This window comes from Pogonomyrmex barbatus, unplaced genomic scaffold, assembly GCF_055798465.1.
Source record: "Pogonomyrmex barbatus isolate J1 unplaced genomic scaffold, ASM5579846v1 scaffold1, whole genome shotgun sequence".
In the NCBI taxonomy this organism is placed as follows: domain Eukaryota; kingdom Metazoa; phylum Arthropoda; class Insecta; order Hymenoptera; family Formicidae; genus Pogonomyrmex; species Pogonomyrmex barbatus.
In genome coordinates this window covers 9,653,276-9,673,213 of record NW_028297098.1, presented here as the reverse complement: position 1 = coordinate 9,673,213, position 19,938 = coordinate 9,653,276, and the positions used below count along the sequence as shown (strand labels likewise).

At 36.6% G+C, this 19,938-nt stretch overlaps 2 long non-coding RNA genes across 2 annotated transcripts in view; both read right to left on the bottom strand.

Moving 5' to 3' along the window:
- The window catches only part of LOC148938064 (uncharacterized), a 52,020-nt gene extending 39,710 nt beyond the window's left edge, over nucleotides 1-12,310 (bottom strand). Inside the window, exon 1 of the long non-coding RNA XR_016141406.1 lies at nucleotides 11,686-12,310. This is a non-coding gene — a long non-coding RNA (uncharacterized LOC148938064). The remainder of the gene's footprint in view (nucleotides 1-11,685) is intronic.
- A 1,991-nt stretch (nucleotides 12,311-14,301) lies between these two features.
- Nucleotides 14,302-19,146, bottom strand: LOC148938063 (uncharacterized). Its single transcript, XR_016138332.1, has 9 exons — nucleotides 18,806-19,146; nucleotides 18,447-18,567; nucleotides 17,935-18,050; nucleotides 17,215-17,675; nucleotides 16,731-16,897; nucleotides 15,930-16,487; nucleotides 15,605-15,814; nucleotides 15,358-15,455; nucleotides 14,302-15,039 (listed from the first exon to the last, which is right to left on the bottom strand). It is a non-coding gene; the product is annotated as an uncharacterized LOC148938063 (long non-coding RNA).
- Nucleotides 19,147-19,938: the final 792 nt, after the last annotated feature.

The window sequence follows — 19,938 nt, the reverse complement described above, 5'->3', positions numbered from 1 at the left end:
TTAATAATGAAATGTGCATCATAACCGGATAAATTGTGAAAAAAAAACAGGAATAACGAACGCGTTCTGATAGTTCAAATTGCAACTCGCGTGCGCGGGTCCTCTATATCGTCCGGTAAGATGACAGTGATCACGCACACGAATATCGTACGACTCAAAGTTCTTTCCACACACGTGACAATTCGTTTTGAAAAGCGTTCCACTCGTTCGGCGTGAGCTCCGACATCGGTACGCTCGCGCACAGAATCTTCTTCACGCGACACGCGAGAGCGCGCAGCTCCTCGACGAACCACGAGACGCAGTCGTCGCCTCGACGAAATCTATACGCGGATACGATTCCGTCGTACGTGCTATGCAAATAATATCCTACGCTAAACGCCTTGTGGTGTTGATAGGCGAATCTATTGTCGAGACTCCCACTGAATCGTTGATTTCCCTTTTCTATGACACATTCCAGATCTGCATACACGACGAATCGTGTGTATAGTCTCTCCTTTCTGTCGTGATTGTGAAAAGAGAGCAACTTGTCGTCCTCGCTCGGAAGAATAACAGCGCAGTCGTTCGCTCTTCTGCACTCGACGCTATGTGCGACCAATTTCTCATCTGAATAAAAATAATGTAGACATCTGAAAAATACAATTTATAATTAATACAAAATTTATCTCGTAACGAGAATAATCTCTCTTACGCTTACCGATCGCATATGTATTTTTTTTTCCTTATGCTTATTTCTTTGCGACGTTAACAGACGTCGAGACAAGTGCTTTATCCATACGAAATGACCGACATTATCGTCGCGCCGTTCGTTCGACAAATAGAGCAAATTTACGTGCGTAGACTTTTTGTTTCCCGTAAGCGACAAAGGAACGATCATGATATCGTTTCTCCCCGTTTTCTCTCGAATAGCAAATACATTAATAGACAAATCATTGAGACATTCGAATCTAGCGATGTTTCGTAGTGTCATAGGAAAATCAATACCATCGAAATTCAGCACCAACGAATAGTGAGGATACGACGATGATCTATCCGAGTGTATATCAATGGGATATAGAGCGGCCATCACCGCCCACGCGAAACACGCATTGTCGTGTGAACGTACATTAATCACGGCTCTCTTATATCTTATTTTCGGAGGAAGTAACATTCAACATCCAGCGTGCATAGGATTACACTTATTTATATTAATCATTAAATTTAATATCCGAAGTAACGCCCAACCACTATCGCGTTCCTGAAATTCCTCCAGCGACGTCAGATCAACATTCATAACGTCCCCGTCGTACCATTCTCGTAGATCGGACATACCGAATAGCTGACAATTCTTCGTGCGAATGCTCTTAACGGCGCTTTTATCATTCGCGACGAACTCCCCGTAAAACACGGTGTTGACCTTTAAACACGCGTGCATATCAAGATCGACTCGCACTTGCTCGAGCACCGTGACCCTCGCGTCCTCAAGTAATCGTCGAGGTTCGATGTGCTCGATGTTTACCACAGCATCCGTTCGTACGCGATTCGCGAAAGCCGTCTCGATATCCACCCATTCGAATCCCTTCGAACCGTCGTATCCTGCACCCAAGTAACTAAAACATCGACTCAAAGCGAATCTCGCACCCTCCAACTGCGCTATTCGAGAGACTAGAGAATTTATCGTTCCGGTAACCGTAGGATCGACTCTATTCTCACATCTTTCTCTCAAGACCTCGAGACACTCGATACACTCCTGTTCCCAAATATGATAGGCGCACACCCCTTCAACTCCCGCCGCGTGTTCGAGAAGATCGCGACTCTTCTCCATGTCGCAACTTCCCACACTGTGTTACCCCAATTGTCCGTAGGAACGACGAATTTAACGTCTCGAACTTTTTTCTCTCTCGCTGTTCTCTCATAGATTACCGCTCTATCGCTCAGAGCGAGCAACGTTTCAATCCACAATTTCTCTCGCGGACTCTCCGTACCGATCCCCCGTCGCAAATGATACGTGGCCACATTCCAGCAAACATTTTCTCTCGTCACGATCCACTCCTTGTCATTACCGGGCAATAGTCTCGTGACACGCTAAACTATCGTCACTCTCAATAAGCAACTCGCAACGATCATCGTCGAGATCGTCATACGTCACGTTACAATCAAACGCGCGTAAAAACAAATCGTCGCTCTCGCTCGAAGACGAACCACCGTTAGGCACGACTACTTCCATATACGTTCCTAACAATGAGAGAAAATGCCTCTCACGACTAGATATATACCTCGAGACAGCGTCGAAAACGCGACAATCGCGACATTCCGAAATGACAAAACACGTGACATCGTACATAATCAAAACGTGCGTCTTCCCGTTGCAACGAAAACAAGATGCGCTAGATCCCTGCGGAAACCGTCTAGACACAGAACGCGCCTAACCGCAACATCCTACAAATAGCTCTTTCCTATTTTTATATGCCTGATAAAATAATACAACAATAGAGTAATAAAATAATAACAATAAAGTAATAAAATATTCTCTCATCATTAACACTCCTACGACGATTCCCCCTCCTCGCACGACTTCCATCTCTCATACATTCCCAATACCGTTGCCCTTGATATTGCACATTAAATCTCTCATTATTAATACTCGTGCGACGATTTCCCCCTCGCGCGATCTCCACCTCTCGTTACTCATACGTTCCCAATAACATAACGTCATCCTCGGTATCACTCGGTATCACTCGGTAATTGAAGATTCCCGACGCATCGTCGATCCGCCTCTCGTCCCCGCGATACGCCGCAAACGAACGAGGAAAAACTCCGTTTCTCTCTCGCGGTTAATCTTATTCTCTCATACATATTCATATATACAATTCATAGTTATATTACGATTATAATACATACTTACATACGCGCACACTTAGTTGCGTCAATTGTTGCCAACGCGCTCTCTTCTTTTTCTCTCCTCCTACGCGGCTGACGAAACGACACCGCTTTTCCTCCAATACTTGCGATGAGCGCAAAAAAACATCTCGTCGTCATCGTTATCATTAAATACATCGTAATGACCGCTTTCGTGAAAATTCACCATGTACTCCTGTCATCTGCTAATCTCGATCGGCTTCTTCTTTTCGTAGAGTACCTCCAATAAAAGATTATATGCCATCCCTCGATAATGATGACATACGCACGCCTCTATTATCTTTTTAGGCGAAATCTTACGCTGAGGCGGAACTCAACAACCGCGCCTCTTTAATTGATTGGAAATCGGTGCGTATTGTCCTCTCACGACGTATTCCGTCACATTGACCGATGGATACGCCGTCACATTTCGCAATGGAGAAGATGTTAAATCATCCAGCGAATGGCACCAACACATCTCATCGTCGTCGATCATTCGTGTCTCACATAGCTGGCACCGATTCGCCACTTTAACGGTTCTCGTCATCGTAAACACACGGCAACAAGTATCGCTCAAAAAATCGCCTCGACGACGCGTCAAACCACAACGTTCTACTAAACAAGACAAGCGGCATGCGCTATATCCTCATAGTCACCTAGACATGAAACACGCCTAAGGCGATGTAACAAACCGCGACATCCCGCGAAACAGGACGCGCTAGGCCACGCGAAAAACGCTCGGACGCGAGACGCACAAGCGGCATGCGCTATATCATCATAGTCACTTAGACATGAAACATGCCTAAGGCGATGTAATAAACCGCGACATCCCGCGAAACAGGACGCGCTAGGCCACGCGAAAAACGCTCGGACGCGAGACGCACAAGCGGCATGCGCTATATCATCATAGTCACTTAGACATGAAACATGCCTAAGGCGATGTAATAAACCGAGACATCCCGCGACACAGAACGCGCTAGACCACGGGGAAAACGCTCGGAGGCGAGACGCGCCTAATCGCGACGTTATGGAAAACAGACACGACTAAGGCGACGCGACAAACCGCGAAAACAGGACGCGCTAGACCCCGCGGAAAACGCTAGAGCGGCATCCCGCGAAAAACGCTAGAGCGGCGCCCCACGAAAAACGCTAGAGCGGCGTCGAGGACGGGCCCAAGGCTACGCGAAAAACGCTAGACCGCGCGGAAAACGCTAGGGCGGCGTCGATGACGCGCCAGGAGTTACCTAGCGGGAAACGCTAGGGCGGCGTCGAGAACGGGGGAACCGACCCGGGGAAACCCCGCGACCGTCTTACCGATCGAGACGGATAAACCTGTCTCGACGACCGCCAGAGGGATCCACCTCTCTCCCGCATCCCCCCCACATGCCTGGGGGGCATAGGGCCCCCCTTGTTCACCTACTTGTGTTTTTATAATCTTTCACTCAACATATATGTTAACGCATTTCTTTTTTGAATACCTTCTTTTTTATTTTGATCATTAATTTCAACATTATGTGCAATCACGGATAGATTGTTTGTTTCGTTTGCAACGATTACATCATCTATAAAATCTTTATGTAAAATACAAATATTATTATTATGTAGCACACAATAAGTAATAATGTATTGAGGTATCAAGTCTGTCCGTTTCATATATAACTTATCTAAGAGATTACGAAAACGTCCTTTTAACAAACCGATGGCTCTTTCAACCATAACACGGGCCGAACATAAACGTATATTAAAATTAATTTGAGCTTCTGTCAAATGACCATTGTTTTTATAAGGCACCATTACATTTTTTTTGCAAAACATATGCAGCATCACCTAATAAATGACTATTCTGTGGAAAGTAATTTTCTGTGCACATAGATTGAATGCCGCTTAGTCGGAATATTCGTATCGTGCACAGATCCAGGTTGTCCTGCGTAACAATGAATAAATTTCAAGATAGAATCACATACAACCTACAAGAAAATGTTTAAATATTTAAGCATTTATCAATTTTATAAAATCAATTTTATAAAACTTTTATTTTTAATCATATTATCCTTTTAGATAAATTTAATACTGGCAATTTTAAATTTATTCGTAATGAATTATTTATTTTGAAAAGCATTATTCATGTTTTAATATGCACAATTAATAATTAGTCACATTAATACATCACATTAATATCGTCAGTATTAAATTTCTCTAAAGGTTACATCAAATCTTTCGCTCACTTGCAATTGTATCGAATAATAGCTTTTTCGATTTATGTAACTCTTTGCATGTTTCTTTGGTTTATGAATATGTATGTGAGTACCATCTATGGCACCAACTACTTTTGAAAACTTATATTTGATTTGAATGTCTGTCCATGTATATTCCTCTATATTTGGCCATTTAATAAATTGGGATGCTAATGAATAAATCGAACAGATTCTTCTATTAGCACGCCAAGCAGTTGCACGCCCAATATTAAATCGGTCACAAACAATCTATTAATTAAATACAGAATATATAAATAATATAATAATAGATAAATAAATATAATAAACATAATGTTCATATTTATTTTTTTTATAGTTATATAGCTTTGTTCTTATTTACATATACACAATTACCTGCTATATGAGTCAGGTGTCATGGTCCATAGTGCTACTAATAATTGTATGTTTGGAGGAATTGTGCATCGTCTGTATCTATTGGATTGCTTTATTAAGATAGGTTTTATTAAATTTAATAAGTATGTAAATACTACACGTGACAGTCTGTAATTGAAGATTTATTAATCTTAAATCAAATAAGTTTTCTTTAAATATTCAAGATAATAAACTTATTTCCAAGCATTTTATATATATAACTACACAATTATTTATATTTATCTTACCGAAAATGACTCTTAAACTCTACATCTGAATATTTAATTATTATATCCATATAATTTTTAATACACGGTCGAACTGCTAGAAGTGGTGTTAATTCCATTTGGTTTTCTTCTTCGGAAGAATCGCTACTACTTTCGTTTAAAACTTCTAAAGCTATTAAGCATATTGAAAGCTTTGTGCGTTTATCCATCTATTACATAGTATTACTGTTACGCACTATTGTTACAGTCCACTGTTGCTACTGCAGTGCTATTCCGAAATACGACATCATAATGCTACTGGCAGTACTACAGTAATTTCGGAATGATTGCGGCAGTGAACTGTCATGACGTCATTATGATTGCACTGCCAGTAAAAAGGGAACATAGCCTATATCGACCACGTGTGGAAACAAACTTCCGAAGCATATAAAGGCGGATTTGAAGATTCAAATCTATCGTCGCTGCGTCAAGCATTATAACCAATCGTGGCAACGCACGCATATAGACGGTCTCGCACCGAAGATAAAAGATTGTAACATATGTCAGCAGCAACGTCGAAACGAAGGCTGCGTTGGAGGTCTGCTCAATCGAGCGATAAATGCGCTTCCTTTCGAGTTACATATTCCCGACTATCAATTTTGCGGTCCGAGTACTCGGCTGAAAAAGCGATTAGCCAGAGATGAAACGGGTATAAATCCACTTGAGGCGGCGTGCCGTAAACACGACATTGCGTTTTCTCGGAGCAACGATCTCACCGATAGATATGCGGCGGATAAGATACTCGCCAATAAAGCCCTAGGACGCGTCATCATGAGAGATTCGACTCTGGGCGAAAAAGCTGCCGCTACAGCCGTTTGGGCAGCGAAAGTCAAGACCAAAATCGGCATGGGTATGAAAGCGAAGAGCAAGGAAAAAGCCAACAAAAAAAAAAACGAATAACTTCCGATGACGAAACAAGGCGGCACATTACTGATTCTGCCAATGTTGGGCGCGCTCGGCTCCATGATTGGCCATTTGTATATACATTTACGATTGTTTGAAATATTCGATACTTTGATTGTGATGATGATTGGTTTGGTCAAAAGCATGTTCTTTTATTTGGAGATTTGCTTCAATTACCTTCTATACATAAAAATGTGTGTTACCTTCTATACATAAACCTTTTATACATTTTTATACATTTATTTAGATGAAAAAATTCGTAAATATCTTGATTCTTTAAATGTTACTAATCTATGGATTAATAAGAAGAGAAGGTGTGCGTCACGACGGGGCCCGACCACAAACCAGTCATGAAAACTCATAATTATTTTGCGACAAAATATCACCTCAGCCAGGAATCGAACCTGGATCTCCTGCTTACCGGTCAGGCATCTTATCCTTTCGACTACCGAGGCATGTGATGATATTTATCGCAAATAACGTGTTTAGAATAACACATCAACAATACAATGACACACACACACACACACACACACACACACACACACACACACACACACACACACACACACCCACCCACCCACCCACCCACCCACACACACACACACACACACACACACACACACACACACACACACACACACACACACACACACACACACACTACATATACATATTACAGTATACATATATACATATATACATGTATTCTTTCGAATCCCCACGACCGGTATTCCAGAGCGATGTTGGTCTCTCACTCGATGGATATCTCCGCTCGTAGGGCACGTATGTGCTCCCCTCCCCCCTTACTTGATACATATCACTTGGGTTTAGTAGAATGATGCAATTTTAGTAGGATTATAACTTAGCACCAATTATTGATATCAAATCTTTTATAAATGATATCATTTGAGTTAAGTTAGCAATGTTGAAATCAATTTTTTTTTAAAAGAATTAAAGCTATTATCACTTGGAATAGGAAGACTCTTCAATGAAAATACAAAGATCATCACAAAGATACTAGCACTTAGATTTTATGTTTTAATTTGATCACAACTAGAATTGAGTTAAGTATGACAATAAAAAGACTCTTCAATGAAGAAACAGATATACGCACCACTTGGGTTCTATTTTTTTTTAATAAAAGATATTGTTAGTTACATTCTATTTTTAACTTGATACAGTTTTTTTCAATAAAATTTTACAAGAAAATAGAATGCACGCATTTCATTATTCGAAAGTGCAACATTTGATGCCACAAGATTATGCACGGCGAATAAACTTTTAAACACATGGTTATTAAATCAAGGACAACAACTTGCATTTGTACATCATATAATGTTTAGCGATAAATGTTATTTTACCCGTGAAGGAATTTTCAACAGACATAATTGTTACATTTGGGCAAATGGAAATCCTCATGAGTATAGTAAATTGCAGTAAATTACTAGCATAGATTTAGTATCAGTTTATGGGCTGGTATAGTGGACAATATTTTAATATTTTTAGTATCTATTATAGTGTTATCTTTTAACATGTTTATATTCTTTAATTGTCAATCATGTCATTGAATATTTAGATTTAAAAAAATAAATAATTTGAACTTTCTTTAGATTGGACCATTCGAATTAACAGCAAAATTTATTTAAATGATTTGCCAATATTGTTGGAAAATGTCCCGTTGACAATAAAAAAAAATATGTATTTTCAACAAGATGGCGCACTTCCACATATAGAGATACAAGAAATGTTACAAATTATTTGAATGTAATATATCCAAACAAATGTCGGACGCCATGAGTGGGCCTCAAAATTAGTCAGATTGGCTAGATCGCCAGATTTAACCCCATTAGATTTTTTTCTGTAGAAACATTTAAAAAGTTATATCTATCGTGAACCATTACAAAGCCGAAGAGAATTAAATGATAGAATTTAGAGGTTTTAACAAATTTATTTTGAATTATTATGCATATTACTTCAATAAAAACATAAAAACATTTAAAATAAATTATAAACATTTAAAATAAATCTTTGTTTTCAGAATAGCATGCTTAGGTTCTGTTTAGATAAAAATGGAATTATTACTAAATCTTCAGTAATGTTAAAAAAGTTTATAACAGCACAAATTGCAATGAAATTTACAAGTTCTAAGAAAGTTAATAAGTTTCTTATGTAATACCGCCTTTTTTTAATTGCATGAAGAGCATGAAGAGACATGTTTTTAATATCTTTACGTTATAAACCATATTTTATTCAATTTATATAAATGTTTCAATTTTTATTTTTATCAATTTTCTTTTTTATATTATTATGTGATACCACTTAACGAAAGTATTGTAGAGATATCTGTATCAGAAAAGGACATTTTGAGTTCCTTAGGAAAAGTGTTATCAAATGCTCAAGACTGGGATAGTGGAAGAAAGCAAGTTAATAATGTCACTGCAATATCACCTACTTCAAATTTAACATATAGTATGTCAGAAAATAAAAGTAATAGAACGGCACAAACATTTCTTTAATAAATTAATAAAAAATAAAATAGAAAAAATAGAATTTGTTCAATCTATGTAAGAAGAATCGAACAATTACAAGAAAAAAAATAAGAAATTATATAAATTTTTTTCTTATTCTATATACAATTTTTCCATTCTATTGTGATATTTTAAAGTTAGTGTTCCTAATAGGTTAGTAACATTGTTCTCAACATATCCATTCTTTAATTTCTACTTTTGTCAACATTATATCTTATAATTTATTTTTATTATTAGCAAATATATATAGTTATAATTAATTTTTGAAAATAAAATTTTTTTTAGAAAAAAAATATAAAGTTTTCATGATATAGGCAATCCGAATGTAACAATAAGGTTAATGAGAACCATAGTGCAAAAAATTTTCAGAATATAATGCTTTACTATTTTTAATATAATATATATTATGCATAAAAGATTTCTTGCATTATGAATCTCTTAGCCTTGAAATTTTACAATTAGCAAATAAACACAAAATATGAAATATTATTGAAACAAAACTGCTTAGTTTATGAGCAGCAAGCTTGCTTATTAATCAACTGAAGAGTTCATTTATTTATCTTATTTTTGTTCAGTAAATGGATTAATGCTTTTGTGCATTTTTTGTGTGAAGTAACTGCACGAAAAATATCTGTACATTACATCCTGATAATCGTTGATGACATCTTGATTTCTATAAATAAAAATGTTAGGGATATTAAGTAGCACACATACCTTGCTAATCCCTACGCACTCTCTATTTAAATGCATAGATCAAAATTATGATCCAAATTAAGCTTGTCTAACAAGAAATAAAGATTTAAATAAATTACTGAAATACAGCAAAAAATTACACAAAATAGGTACAATAATGATGAAATAATAACATCAATTCATCAAAATCAAATTAAAAGGCAAATATATAGGCAGCAAGTAAAAGGTGTGCAAATGTGCATATAGGGGCAGCCAGAGAATAGCATTATAATACAATAGCTATCCGGCGACTGATGTGAACTTAACGCCCAACTTTAAAAAATTAAAAAATTGTTTATATCATAGGTTTGTACCACTTTTTATTTTGTTTGTATCTAACGGATTAAAAAGTTACAAGGGGGGTAAAAAAATCGTCAGCACTTAACTTTAAGATATTTAAAAACCACCAACGCCGAAACAGCATCGTACCTCTTTTCAAATCGTTTGTACCTCAACGGAATCGGAAGTACAGTCTTTTCAAAATACGTCCAAGAGATACTTTTGTCATTTTTCAAGATAGCTCAAAACGGCCAATGCCATTCGAAAGAGCATTGTTTGTACTGACGAGTTTTTCACCCCCTTGTAACTTTTTAACCCGTTAGACACAAACAAAATAAAAAGTGATACAAACAGGTACAAACGAGGTACAAACCTATGGTATAAACAATTTTTTAATTTTTTAATTTTTTAAAGTTGGGCACTAAGTTCACATCGGTTATCCGGCGCCCATGAAAATAGTTTCTCAAAAGAAATTAATTGATAGATAAGTAAAGTAAAATGAAATTAATGGATAGAATGTAATTATATCAATAAAAATTACATCAAATGAGCTAAACCTGATTAAAATAAATTAAATCAAAATCAAAGTTAAATTAAAATTAACATATGAGAAAATTTGGAATTATTCATTTAATAATCAAAGATAATTAAAATTAAATAAGATAAATAATTAGAATAACAATTAATGATTAGAGTAAGAAGATTTAGGTAGTAAATAGTGTAAGAATATAAGAAATTTGAATAAAACTCCAATTGAATTAATTAGATTAAATTAAAGTTAAGCTGAGTTAAACTGAATCAGAGATTGAAATAGAAATGAGAATATTGATGAGTATATATAATATTATAGAGATAAATAAAAATTATATAAATTTAAACAGAAACAATAAAATAATAAACAAACTAAATTAATATGCAATTTAATAAGTAAAAGCAGTTAAAATGATGCATACTAAAAATGTAAACAAGCATAAATCAAATTAAATAAATATACATTCCATATTGCAGATAGTATAATACTGTCAAAACAATTGATAATAAAATGTAAATAAATAAATAAATGAGTAAATAAGGCCTAATAAAACAAGTGATTAATCAAGCAATTTATTAAAGTAAAGCAGTATGTATCAATATCTGATAATCAATATAAAGATAATTAAATATAATAGTGATGCAGTATAATAAGAAAATTAAATAAACAAGAGTGAAAAAGTATATTATTAATAAAATCAAAAAGTTTAAAAAACAGCACATACAAAAAATTTATTATCAGCAAATAGTTGAATATATAGTTGAAATAAAATCAAAATAATATTAGCAACAAGACTAATAAGCAAATCACTAAGATTAATAAGCTACAAAGAATAAGATATAATAATTACGGTAATAAATAAGCTATTATCACTCACTGTAAAAGGCATAGTACACAGCGTCACAATTCAAATAAAATGAAATAAATAAAAAAGAACATACCAGGTTTGGATTGAAACAAACTTGTAGATATGATATGTAGATATATGATAAATATCAGAACTTCAATATTTCAAAGCAATTTCAGACTGAATCCAATATGTAGATGTATGTCGACATTTGTCCGCAGAGGGAACGTAAAAGATATCCAAGAGCACGAACTTCAAACCACTCCACCGCCAGATCGGTAAAATGATATTGACGGAATAATTCGCTGAATCCGTCACAGTAGATTATATACTACATAATATCCGGAGGACGCGACCTACTCGCAAATATTATACGAATATTGCGTATTATTTATTGCCACATGTCGATGTTTCGGTCACTTGTATTCACTTATATCACACAATCTAATGATAAAATATTAACAGTAATCAAGCCGCGCACAGTCATACCGACTTCTCGGACAGCACACACGGTCCCACTCAAGAGAGTTAAAAGCTATATACCATATATATTTCTAGCAAAGTTCACTGAAATCTAGAATGTTTCACTTCAGACATTCCGGTCAATCGTTATTCACGGCCATATTAATTTCGCTTTCGTTTCCGGTGTTTCAACTCATGCGCATGCGCCATGTCGCATTCACAATACGCACGCGCAAGCTAGACTGGCTATCGAGCAGATAAATGTTGTGTCCTTTTACAGGGGACAGAGGTACTTCTAAAAGCAGTTACAATCCAATACATAAAATCTCTCAATCAAATGCATTTCAAAGGCAACGAATGACAACTCATTCCATTCAGTAAATTGTACAACTATGGGTCTGTTCTTTTTAGTTGAACTGGCTGCACTAGTTCAAAGTTTATCTTTCTTCTTTTAGTGTAAAAAAGAAAGATAAACTGTGAACTAGTATAATCAGTTCAGCCAAAAAGAATTCTTATCTATTCTTATTCTTCAGGTCTTATCTTATACGTACACGTCTCGCGCATATGCATAACATCCGTACCAACATATTGAAGAATCATAAAAATTATAAAAACTATAGAACTTAAATGCCGTTCACAAAGCTTATCACTTATTTATAAAGAATAAGAAGAGCTTTATAAAGAACAATTAGATACCTCTAACACGAATCTAACTCATTGCCTCCGAACAAAATGTTATCAGCCAACGCACACACATGTACACATACATACGTCGCCACACTCACATCAGTGTTTATTTCTTCACTACTTTTTTATTTCAGGACGTATTGTTCTTTTTATTTAAAATCTCAATCAAAATATTCATATTCTCATTCATTTTTTCACAATTATTCTTCAAACGTGTAAAACTTGTAAAATTCTTGTATAGATTAAATGTTATTCTTAGAAACTATACAAATAGTGAATAGCACTCAATCTGTGCAAGAATAGAATTTTTATAAGTTTTACAAGTTTGAAGAATAAGTGTAACAATGAATGAGAACATAGAGAATATTTTGAATGAAATCTTAAATGAAAAAGATTTAAATATAATGCTATGGTCAGCATTTTCCGACGTGTTCGTTTTTAAATCTAACTTAAGTAAAAATAATAACTTTGTATTTGCTTGCAAATTCTGTATGAGTAAAAAAATTATCCACCAAGCAAGACTTCATTAACAAATTAAAAGAAATATATAAGTTTTTAATTACATCCTAATATTTATATTATATTTTATATATCAGGAAACACGGTAGTGTCGGTAGTTCTCGGATGTCAAGTCAACCGAGAACTACCGTGTGACTTTATGCGAGATGCGAGCATCCGAAATTATCGAATCTCAATAACGGCTAAATTGATCAAGTTCTAGGCTAGTTCTTGATCGAGAGCTTGAGTCCGATTTGCATAATAAAAATAAAATATTACAAAAATCAAAAAAATAGATGAAATTCTTTTCATGAGAAAGTTCATAATCCTTTAATATTATAATAAATAATGAATTAATTTTTTAAAATTTGTAAAAAACACCCTTTTTGATATAGATGAAGAAATTGATTTCCATTCACTTTTACGATTAAAAGCTGGCTCAAAAAACCTTGAAACTCTTATACCAAAAATAGATAAAAGAATCTTATTTAAAGAAAACTTTAGAAAAATTTAGAAAAATTTCAAAAATCTACATCTAAAATGCAGATAATTTGCGATAACAAGGTAAATTACTTTTATTTTTATTATTATTATATTAATAAAAATAATTTGATAATTTGACTAATATTGTAAGAAAGTTACTAAGAAGTCCCTAGGATAACCGGTGGATGGCGCCATGAGTGCTGTTCAGTGACCAAAAAGAGCGCCTCTCGATCGAACACGACACGAGTGAGTGATACTAGGAAAGGACCAATCAGACAAGGGCTGATGCAATCTTTGTTAGCTTTGAAATCACCGAACGTGCTCCGATGCGCGGAGCAGCGAGCGACGGGGACTCTCTCCCTAGTCGGCGAATAAGACAGATGTGTCATGAGAGTTCAAGTCGTATAGTCGAAACCATTGTAGTGAATATAGTCGAGATATCGTTACAGGCGATATCTGTTTAATCGTTGTATTACGGATAGACTCAGTAAAAATATAGATAAACAGCATTATATTAAAGTTGTTGAAAAGTTATTGTGCCTGCTCCATTATCCAACACGTGCCGGTTACCTCTCTCAGTGCGTGTATTAAACCATAGACAATAATTATAAAAACGGACATTAATTCCTGACAAACGGTTACTTTATTTAAATTCAAAAAGTACAAGAATCTTACAGTCAAAATTTCAGAAGTGGGATTTGAATTTGCGTCATCATTAAAAAAAATAAATATAATAAACGCTGTGTTGATCACGGGTACGGAGTAAGGTGAGCACGTGCACAGAACGTGATGCCGAGGACAAGGATGATGGAAAGAGCGACACTTGAAGCACCACTGGAGCAACTCCAAAAGGAAGCGAAACGCTTTCGTCTCCCGTTGTCGGAGGATCGAAAAACACTTATTGAGACAATTATGTCTTATTTAGAGAAAATAGGCCCGACGAAGCTAGCAAGGGAAGAAAGAGGAGAAGCAGCCTCGTTGGAACATTCAGTAACAGCAACCGCATTATACCACGCGCTCGCGAGGATCACAGAAACTATCCTGCAACAGCAAAGAGATATGCAAAAAGCGCAAAACCAGTTTATGACACAGGTACTCCAAGAAGTTAGATCTAATTGTACGGGAAACGAGAGACAAGAGGTGGTGTCGCGCAATGAGATGGGCGAAAGCGGGGAGTCGAGATTACCAAGGGCTGGCTCAGGAGCTATGGACTGCTCACCAACTCGGCAGGAGATACGGCCGGCTCCCTACGCAGCAGACGTATCAACGGGGAATGTAGTGAATTGGTTGGCTTCACAAATTCCCGAATTCGGTGGAACTGAAACAGAAAATATAAGTGCGTGGGTGCAACGTGTAGACAAGGTAGCACAAGTACACGGTGCGTCCGATGGAGCGACCTTACTCGCGGCGTCGAGCAAGTTAATAAAATTCGCACGCACGTGGTACGATATCCAGAACGGAGTTGCAATTGAATCGTGGTTCGGACTTAAACCGGAGTTAGTGAAAGTATTCGGGAAGAAAGTGCCCTTCTATAAGCAGATGCAGCGAATAGAAGCACATAAATGGAACTCGAACAAAGAAACGTTCGATCAGTAGGTCATTGCTAAAAGAGCATTGATGCAAATGTTAGACTTACCTAACAGAAATGTGATACATATTCTCATAGGCGGGATATCGCAGAATGCGTTAAGGGCAACAGCACTCTCCGTAGCAGATACCTCGTTAGACGTATTCCTGGAGAAAATGAGAAATATTACGGAAGGTATGTTGGATAGTGAGAGAAAATCGTGTGTGACACCGAACGTTAACAAGACTAAAGACATAGTGTGTCGCAATTGCGGAAAACGGGGACATACACACAAGGAATGCAGAGGCGATCTTACCTGCTTTTTCTGCAAGGAAAAAGGACATCGCCAATTCGACTGTCAGGCCCTGCGGAATCGGCAAGGGGCGCAAGGAGCACGCAGGCAGCAAACAGTGCAAGCAGCAGCAGCGGTGTTCGAGGAGGCAGAGGGAGATTCGGTGGCCCTGGTATCGGAGGATGAAAGCAGCAGATTGGAACTGTCCAGACCACTCATCCAGGTGAACTCGATCTGTAATAAAGCATGTGAGTTAGTGGCGTTAATGGACACCGGAAGTCCTGTTTCTTTTGTTAGTTCAGATATATATATAAAGAGCGGATCGAGCCATACACCAAGGTCCTCTTACCAGTCGATCGCTGTCTAGTTAACTTAAATCGCGCTCCACTAAATATAGTCGGGATCGTTCCAGAGTTAACGATTAGCGCCCTGAGCGGTCGTAAGTTTGAAATAAACCTATATGTAATAAATGAAAAAGCGTTTAACGGCGACTTAATTTTAGGAAGAGATTTTATAGCAAAAGAAAAACTCATTCTAGTATATAAGTTGCACCAGACGGAGGTTGGCGAACCAGTGGCTGATGTGACCCTCTTTGACAACCTACCTCTCTATGTTGCGGATTCACTTAGCAACCTGCAACAAGTAATACAAGATAGCGAAATAGATTATGATTTAAAGACAAAGAAACGATTGATGGAGGAAATATTAGCAGTAGAGAATTTGAAGGTAATACTGATTGAAGATGGTTATTCCGTTCGCGTTCATTTGAAGGACGACTCTGTATACGCTTTTGCGCCGCGACGATTTGCTTATGTCGAACGGCTACAAATAAGAGAAGTCGTGGATGACCTGTTGAATCGAGGGATCATCCAGCCGAGTATCTCACCATATTGCGCAAGGATTGTACCTATTAAAAAGAAAAACGGCGCGATCAGATTATGTGTTGATTTGAGACCGTTAAATAGTCGAGTAATAAAACAGAAGTACCCTTTTCCGGTAATCGAGGATTGTTTGTCGAGACTTTATGGAAAGTCAGTGTTTACGTTGTTAGATTTGAAGGACGGGTTTCATCATATCAAAGTACATGAGGAATGTACAAAGTATTTTGCTTTCGCTACGCCTGATGGGCAATACGAATACAAATATTTACCATTCGGGTATTCAGAAGCTCCTGCGGAATTCCAGAAGCGTCTTTTGCAAATATTGGATTCGCTCATACGGCAAGACAAGGTTATCGTTTATATAGACGATATTCTTATACCGTCGGAAACCATAGACCAGAATCTAGCCGTCTTGAACGAGACGGACTTGAAATATCTAAAAAAATATAAGTTCGAATTAAATTATACAAAGTGTCAATTCTTACGTCAAGAAATAGAATTCCTAGGATATATAATTTCTGAAAACGGGGTCACTCTTAGCCCGCGGCATATCGAAGCTGTACGAAATTTTAAACAATCGAAAAACGTACACGAAGTGCGCAGATTTTTAGTCTTAGCCGGTTATTTTAGAAAATTTATCAGACACTTTGCAGTGAAAGCCGGGCCGATGCAAAATCTTCTTAAAAAAGGTATTGCATTTGATTTCGATGAAACATGTATTAAGGCATTCGAAAACTTAAAGAAAGAATTTACCTCATTTCCCGTGTGCTTGTATAATCCAGCAGCTGAGACTGAGCTGCATACAGATGCCAGTCATGCCTTGGGCCTTGGAGCTATACTGCTGCAGAAGCAGCAGAATAATAATTGGGCGGCAATAGCTTTCTTCAGCCAGATTACGAACCGAGCTGAAAGAAATTATCATAGTTACGAGTTAGAAATGTTAGCCATGGTTAGGGCAGTGGAGAGATTTCATTTATATCTTTATGGGTTGCGTTTTATTATAGTCACTGACTGTAACGCGATAGTTTATGCAGTGAATAAAGCAAATTTGAATCCGCGAATAGCGTGGTGGACGCTTGCTTTGCAAAATTATTATTTTAAAGTTGTTCATCGTCCGGGTAATAAGATGCAACACGTCGACGCTCTCAGTCGTGTGGGTTACGTAGACGAACGCCCCATAGAAAGAGAGCTTGAATTTCGGCAATTGGCAGATCCTAAAATTCAAGAGATAGCAAATAAATTAGAAAATGAAGACGATGATAAATTGAAATTGATAGACGGTCTGGTTTATAGAAAAGAAAATGAAGATATAAAATTCGTAGTTCCGGAATTAATGATATCTGGAGTCATACGCGCTCATCACGATGAAATGGCGCATGCAGGGTTCGAGAAAACATTACAAGGGGTAAAAGAATATTTTTGGTTTCCCGGTATGCGTAAGCGCATAAATAGTTATATAGAAAATTGTATTACCTGTCTAATGGTTAATGACTCCATGAATCGTTTCGAAGGGGAGACATCACTGTATCCGTCCTCAACGGTTGTAATGGAAATAATTCACATTGATCATTTCGGTCCGTTACAAGAAACTTAAATATGATAAATATGATAAATATAAATGTGATAAATATAAACATATACTAATCATAGTCGATGCATTCTCTCGCTTTACTTGGTTAAATGCAGTCAAATCCACATCGACTCGAGAAGTACTCGGTATATTAAGCGATATCTTTGCAACGTTTGGAAATCCGACTGAAGTTGTAACTGATCGTGGAACGGCATTCACTTCAAATGAATTTCGCGAATTTGTCGAATCAAATCGAATTAAATATAGGAAAATTGCAGTAGCTGCCCCCTGGGCTAATGGAATAGTCGAGAGAGTGAATCGATTTATCAAGAGTTCCTTAACTAAGTTAATAAATAATTCGTCGGAATGGAAAGATAGGGTTAAAGACATACAGTATATTATAAATAACACTTACCATGCTGTAACAAAAACGTCTCTGACAAAACTGGTATTGGGGTACAGTCAGCGTTCCCATACAGACTATCCGCTTGCAAAATTTACTCAAAAATTAACGTCAATCGATGTAGATATAGAAACTGAAAGAAAGAAAAATTGTGATATGGCATTGACAGCAACGGACAAAATACGTCAATACAATAAAGAGTACCGCGACGAACGATCTCGAAAACCGTCCAAGTTCGAACCAGGTGAATACGTACTAGTATGAGACACAAATGAAACCGGGTGTAAATGCGAAATTAAAGGCTAAATATAAGGGCCCGTATATGATAGGAAAAATACTAGGTAATCATCGTTACGTTGTGCAAGATATACCTGGTTTTAACTTGACAACGCGTCCATTTAACACAATTCTTTCATCCGATCGTCTCAAACTTTGGAAATGATAAGCGAAGGAAATTAGTTATACTTTAAGTACGGCATACATAGTATTAATTAGTATAAGAGCAATGTAGATAGATTATGTTAAAATAAGATTAGGTTAAAAATTGTTTAAATATAAGATTAAGAAAATAAGAGACACTGCGTTATTTACAAGCGATATTACTATAAATAAGAGATGCGTCTATGAAACTGTGATAATAAAAAGCGATAGATAAATATGTATCTTCGGGAACGAACATAAATGCAGGATGGCCGAGCTGTAAGAAAGTTACCAAGAAGTCCCTAGGACAACCGGTGGATGGCGCCATGAGTGCTGTTCAGTGACCAAAAAGAGCGCCTCTCGATCGAATACGACACGAGTGAGTGATACTAGGAAAGGACCAATCAGACAAGGGCTGATGCAATCTTTGTTAGCTTTGAAATCACCGAACGTGCTCCGATGCGCGGAGCAGCAAGCGACGGAGACTCTCTCCCTAGTCGGCGAATGAGACAGACGTGTCATCCGCGAGAGTTCAAGTCGTATAGTCGAAACCATTGTAGTGAATATAGTCGAGATACAGGCGATATCTGTTTAATCGTTGTATTACTGGTAGACTCAGTGAAAATATAGATAAACTGCATTATATTAAAGTTGTTGAAAAGTTATTGTGCCTGCTCCATTATCCAACACGTGCCGGTTACCTCTCTCAGTGCGTGTATTAAACCATAGACAATAATTATAAAAACGGACATTAATTCCTGACAAACGGTTACTTTATTTAAATTCAAAAAGTACAAGAATCTTACAATATGGTGGCATGTTTTTGTTATTGTACATCTAATATTAATTTATTTAAAAAAAGATTTATTCAAATAAATAAATATAATTTAATAGCAAAATCATATTACTAATTCAGAGTATATTTTAATATACTCTATTAATATAGTATTAATATAGATATTTAATGCTTAGCAAAATACAATATCATCTGATATCGATACAATATCCAGATCAGAAAGCCCTGTAAACATAAAAAATACAAGGAATATTGTGATATTTAAAACATTTAGTCTTAAAATTGATG